Raw genomic sequence first — 6,210 nt, forward strand, 5'->3', positions numbered from 1 at the left:
CTTACTGGTACAGCAGGGTCCGTTATCAAAGCAGGCAGCCTGCAGCTCTCTGCCCCAGCCTTGTGGACAGGGAGCGATGTCCCCAAAGCCCCCCGGTGACACCCCACCAGCTCCCAGCACTCTCCCGGCATCGCCTCTCCTTTTCCCTCCGGTCCCGTGCTCGGAAACCCGTCCCTCCTATGCCGCCAGAAGCCACGGGGACGTCACCCAGTTACTGTAAGTGACTGGCGAGGGGAGAACTCGGGGTGTTGTGAAGGCAGAGGCAAAGGGACCTGGTATCGGTGCCGATCTCCCGAGACACCCAGTTGAGCAGGGGGGGGCTCAGCACCGACTTGAAAAGCTGCGTGCTGATATCGATCACGTTATCTGAGGGCGCATCCTGTTGCTAACTTGGGCTGCTTCCTCCCCCCTAACAGCTGGTGCTGCAGCGAGATGCAGATGCTGGGGATGCAGCGTGCCCGGGGGGGGGGGGATGCTGCTGTGTTATTTGGGGGCTGGGGAGGCAGGAGCCCCAATTTTTGTTGGCAGCACGAGCGGAGATGCTGCAGAGAGCAGGGCTGCGCCCGGCCGCTTCCTACCTGGCCCAAGCCCCAGCGCCACCACCTCAGCAGGGGAAAAAAAAAAAAACAAAACACGAGGGGAAATATTTGGGGCATTAAATCAAAGCGAAGCAAGTGTCGTACACTTGCTCTGAAAGGAAAACGGCTCCCAGGCCTGACCGCCCGCTATCTGATGCTGCGGTCGCCTTCACGCACGTGCCGTGAGCAGCGCCTCGAGGCAGCGCAGCAGCGGCTGCTCCCCCAAAATTAAAGCCCTGCACCCCTGAGGCTGGGTCAGCACAGCCTGCTCCCTGCAGCCCTGTAGGGACAGCAGCTCCTCTGCTCATCCTCTGCCTTTGCAGCGCCTCTTCCCCCGAGCCTGGCATCCAAAAACCAGCCCAGGTTCCCCCGATCCGATTTCTCCAAGCCGGAGCTCTTTGCTGCAATTAGCTGGTGTTTAAACCCTCGCTAACCCTTAACATCCTAATAACAATAATAGCGATTAGTAATAATGCTCCACACGTCCCGCAGTGCCACGCATCTAAAGATTACGCTCGCTAATTAATTAAGCCCGATCCCCCCCCTACTTTCCTCGGTGAGGGGAAGAAAAAAAATCTCTGAGAGTCTCTTAAGAAAGGACATAAAGGCAGGGAAATCCAGGCACCAAAACAAGACAAATGGGGATTTGAAGACAATCCGGGCCGGGCCCATGTGACCCGAGGAGTGGACGAGGCAGGAGAAAGGATAAAAATGCCAAGCACAGAGCGGGGAGAGAAAACAACCGCCAGCTTAAAAATCCGGGCAGAGAGCAAAGCACCAAGATGAAGGGAGTGACAAAGCATCAAAGGGACGAGAAACCAAAGGCGTCGGAACAAAGGACAAGCTGGAACAAAGGACCAAAGAGGGGAGAACAAAAGCACTAAATAGAAAACAAAGGCAGGGGGGACAAGAAAAGCCCCTCTGTCGGGCTGCGCCGGAGGGTCCCGGCCGGTGGCCGGTGGGTGGCACGGGCGGTGCCGCGCTCCCCGGTGGAGCCGGGCTGGCGGAGGGCGCCGGAGCCTGGGAGCAGCGGCCCCGGGAGCCCGGCTCTGCCTTTGAACCCCAGCTGATGGGCTCGGCCCCCAGCGCCGCGCTCCCGGGTGGCGAAGGGAGCCTGGGGACGTGGCTGTGCTGCCACGCTGCCCCCCGGCCTCCTCCCTGCCCGCTGGGTGGTCCGGGCATCCCTTCCCGCTCCCCTTGTTGCTCTGCAGGGCAGCCTGCTTGGCATCAGCACCCCTTTCCTCTCCTCCTGCAGCCCCCACCAGCTCCATCTGGAGCCCTCAGCCCCATCTGGAGCCCCCCTGCCCCATTTGTATCCCCCCTGCCCCATTTGGAGCCCCCCTGCCCCATCCGCATCCCCAGCCCCAGGCACGGCATCGCCTGTAGGTGCTGCAGGCCTTGGCCGCCTGCTCCCCAGACCCCCGCGGGGGTCCAGCAGTGCCAGCGGGCAGCAGGGACCTTGCACGAGGCTGCCAGGATGCCTGCGTCCTCCCCACCCCATGCCTTTCCCCTAGAAGAGGAGCTGTCAGCTGGGGCTGTGTGTGTGGCTAGCCGTAGCCACGGGGCCAGCCTGCTGGGCTGTGCTCCGGGGGGGACAATTCTGGGCACCCGGATTTAAAACAGAGGCATTCAGGTTGGGAGGAGAGCCCCAGAGGTGTGCTGCTTGGCTTGCTGTCCCCATCGAATCCCCCGTTTGGGGCTGAAAGTCCCCAGCAGGGTTCTGGTTACTCGTGGGGTGGGCTTTGATAGTTTTGGGAGAGAGAGAACCACCGGTGAGTGCCAGGGGCTGTCCAAAAACCAAGCCCTGGAGGTGTCCCCGCTCCAGCCCCGTGCTCGGTCTGTGCTCCAGCACCTGCCCTGGCCATGTACCTTCCCCGAGAGCTGCTGGTGGCTGCTCCTCTCCGCACCTGGTTGGGGAAACGCTGCCAAAACTCCCCCGTGGTTTGTGGCTGCGGTGGGAGGGGAGGGGGCCGGGGCAGGGCGAGACCCAGGGTTTTCACCAGCACAGCCAGCAAATGCAGCGTCGTGTGCGTGCCTGCCACGAGGGAGCCTTCCCTTCGGGGTTTTGCCGTCCCTGAACGTCCTGCCCAGGTATTTCTGCTCTGCACCAGCCGGGCTCCAACTGCGCCTGCAGCCCCTTCCCACCCCCAGCTCTGTTTTCCTGCAGCATCACAATTTGCTCCGTTTTACTTTGCGTTATTTTTTATCTTATTATTTTTTTTTTTCTGCTGAGCTCTCTCTGAGCACTGGCGGAGGACTGGGCTGCTCTCCCCGCAGAGCCATCCCAGAGCATCTTGGATTTATTACGCCCAGATTAGAGGCTGTTAGCTGCGGGCGGACCGGGCTCCCTGCAGCAGCAGGGCACCGCCAGCGCCGCGCGGGAAGGCAGCACGGGGCGCCCGGCTGCTGGAAGCACCTCGGAAATGGCAAGGAAAAATCGTGGTGTTTGGGTGGAAATAATTGGTAGGGTGATTCCCGGAGCACACCCACCACCCTGCTTGGAGCTGGGGGCTTGGGGCTTCTTTTCATGGTGTTTTTTTCCCCCGTGGCCCAGCCCTGTTCCCATCCTGAGCTCCAAAACCTGGGTCCGTGGGCTGGAAACGAGGGCTCTGCGCAGGAGGCAGGTGCAGGGGGTAGCACAAAGGTGGTCCAAGGCCATCAGGTGGGGGTGTCCCCTATTTCGGAGAGGATGGGGAGCAGGAGGGAACGGGGAGCTGTTGAATTCCCCCGGTTTGAGATCTGTCGGTGCTGGGAGGAGACCGAGGAGCTCCCTCGGAGGCGGCGGGTGCCGACGGGCAGGGACGGAGCACCCTTGGTGTGCCACATCCCCCCGTGGGCCGCGGGACGGAGAAGCCGTGGGGTGAAGCGAGGACAGCCCCGGAGCCGCCGCCGAGTTTGCAGCGAGTTTGAGCTCCTCCGTTCGCATTGTCATATCAGCTCGGGCTTTAATGGGCTGCAGATGTGCGTCTGTCTGCCTGCCTGTGTGTGCGCGCACCCCCACGACGCTGGACCACAACGCGTGCGCGTCCCCGAGGCTCGCTCCCAACCCTCTCTGGTGGCACGGCACAGCTGGGGCTGCGGTGCTGGCCCCGCAGGAGCGCTCCCACCCCCTGGCCGGCCACTCTCTGGGCATGATAGGGACTTTTTTGGGGTGGCCGGGTCCGGAGCTGGCCGAGCGCTGCGGCAGTGTTTTGCTCTCCGTCTTTCCTAGATTGCCGTGGGGTGGGGGAGCCGCGGGGCAGCTCGTGGGGGCGATGCTTTGCCCCCGGTTTAGCGCTGGTTTTGCAGCTTTCCCAGGCTGGTGAGGAGCGGAGCACATGCCCGTTTGCAAACAATGGGCCCGCTTCCGCGCGCAGGAAGCAAGGTCGGATTTGTTCTCCCTGCTTTGCCCCCTCCGGCCAGTTCTGAAGGGGCCAAGCCATTGTCTGAACCATTTCCATGACTCAGTCAACAGCATCCTGCGATCTGGAGGCCGGGACTCGCAGCCAGCACAAAGCAGGAGGCATTGCTCCTGCGGCCAGGGGCCCCGCGGGCTGCACCGAGGGCTGGGGGGGCTTGGGAAAAGGAAGGCGAGCGCTGGCCGTGCCTTTCCCCTCCGTGCCCCCTGCGCCGGCGGCAGCGGGATCTTTGCCCCCGCCAGCTTTCCTGGTCCCCCCACCCATTGTCCCAGCTTCCTTCTGCTGAGGAAAGCAGAAAACTGGGGGGAGGAACCGCTGGGGAGCAGCCCTGGGGGCTTGCCCGGGTGCTGCCAGGTAGGGGGAGGTGGAGCAGGAGCCAAGGGAGCCCGCTGAAGGGATGGGGAGCAGCCCCGCACCATCCTGACACCTCGTACCAATGGTCATGGAGATGCTCCGTGGGGTCTGGGGATGCTCTGTGGGGTCTGGGGATGCTCTGTGGGGTCTGGGGATGCTCTGTGGGGCCTGGGGATGCCACATGGGGTCCGAGGAAGCCCCACGGTGCCTGGGGGTGCCCTGCACCATCCTGGGGATGCTCCTGGAGAGGAGATGATGCAGGTGGAGCTGGCGTGGCTCAAAGGAGACGTGGGCAGGAGAGGAGCCAAGGTCCCTACGTGCAGAGGTGCTGCCCCCCCCCCAGCTGGCTGGTTGGGCCCCCACCTCCCAGCACCCATCCGGGGGTGATGCCAAACCCAGGGGACCACCGTGAGGTTGGCACCGGTGGCAGTGGCCAGGCACCGGGCAGGGGAGCCACCGAGCCACCAGGGCCACCACGGCCACCAGTGGGCAGGAAAGGAAAGTGAAAGTCCGTGGCTGCTGCTCCGGCCTGGCTGTTGCCATGGCGACCCGAACAAAGCCTCGGCTCCCTCTTTTTGGCTCAGTTTTTTGGTCCTCGGCCCCTTTGTTAATTGTTTCCCCGGCCAGTTCGGGGGATGCGCCTCCCTCCGCCCCCGGAGCGGCTCCTGGGGGCCCTGCAGGGTGGCCGGGGCTGGTTGTCCCAGCGGGGTGGGCAGAGGGCTTCTGAGGGGCTGTGGGGGGGGGACAGATAGCGGGGAGGGGGCCACTTCTGCATCCTGCCCTGCTGCAGGTTTGCTGCACGGCTCTCCAGGTCTCAGTTTTGCCATCTGTGAAATGGGAGCGTGTCGGAGAGCTGCAGAGCCGCCCGCCCGCCCGCCTCTGCTCCCAAATCCGCTGGGCTTTGGGCTTTGTCCTCTTGGGGGGGATGCCAGGGGGGAAACTCTCCCCGATAACTTCTCGCCTCGCTCTTCCTTCTGTGCTCTCCCCACGATGGGTGTCCTGCTTGGCTAGGGGCTCGGCACCGCGGCTCCGCTCATTTCTTTGTGACGGTCACTGCAGAGGTTTCCCAGGGGAAGGAGTAGGGTTGGGTGCCCAAACCCCTCCTGAAAACCCATTTTTATGGTTAGCGCGAGGCTGCTGGGAGCGCTGGGCTGCTGCAGCTGCACGGGGAGCAGACGGAAGTCCCCGGAGCCCGAGCTGTTGTGTTGTGCTCCTGGGCCGGGCTGCAAACAAAGCCGGGGAAAAAGAAATTCCCATGGAGGAGAGCGACGGTGCGGGGGGGAGGAAACGGCTTCGAGTCAATGGGAATGTTCCCTGTTGGCAAAACGTAAACAGTTCCCCTCCGATGTTGACATAAGGCTGTACAGATTTCGGCCCCTGTTTGGCAACACGTGTGCGCCCCAGCGAGCCCCGAGCCCTTCAGCTCCCAGCGTGGGTTCCTCGGGGGCGCAGGCGGTGGCGTCCCCGGAGCACCAGGCATGGCCATGGGGGTCCTGCAGGGTCCCGTCCCCCTCCTGCCTTCCCACATCATCCTTTTGGCTCTCCCCTCCTGCCTCCTGTGCCCTCTGCAGGTTTCCTCTTAGGAATGAAACCCCCAAAGGTCCCCAAAAAGCCGCCTGGCTCGGAGCAGGGTGGCACCCAGCGGGAGCTGCGGGGTGCTGGGGCACGGGGAGGGGACGTCCCCGCTGGGAACGGGGACACGGGGGGACAAATGGAGCCCCCGCTTTGTCCAGCCTCTGTCACCGTGCGTGGGGGCTGTGGGAGCTCCCGTGCGGGTGGGATGTGGGGTACGGGGGTGTCTGGGGGTGTCCGCCGAGGCGCCCCGCAGTTCTTTGGGGGGTCTCAGCCCCCATCTCCTCTCCCCCCCTTCCCCAGGACTC

This window comes from Aythya fuligula, chromosome 25 (assembly GCF_009819795.1).
Source record: "Aythya fuligula isolate bAytFul2 chromosome 25, bAytFul2.pri, whole genome shotgun sequence".
Lineage (NCBI taxonomy): Eukaryota > Metazoa > Chordata > Aves > Anseriformes > Anatidae > Aythya > Aythya fuligula.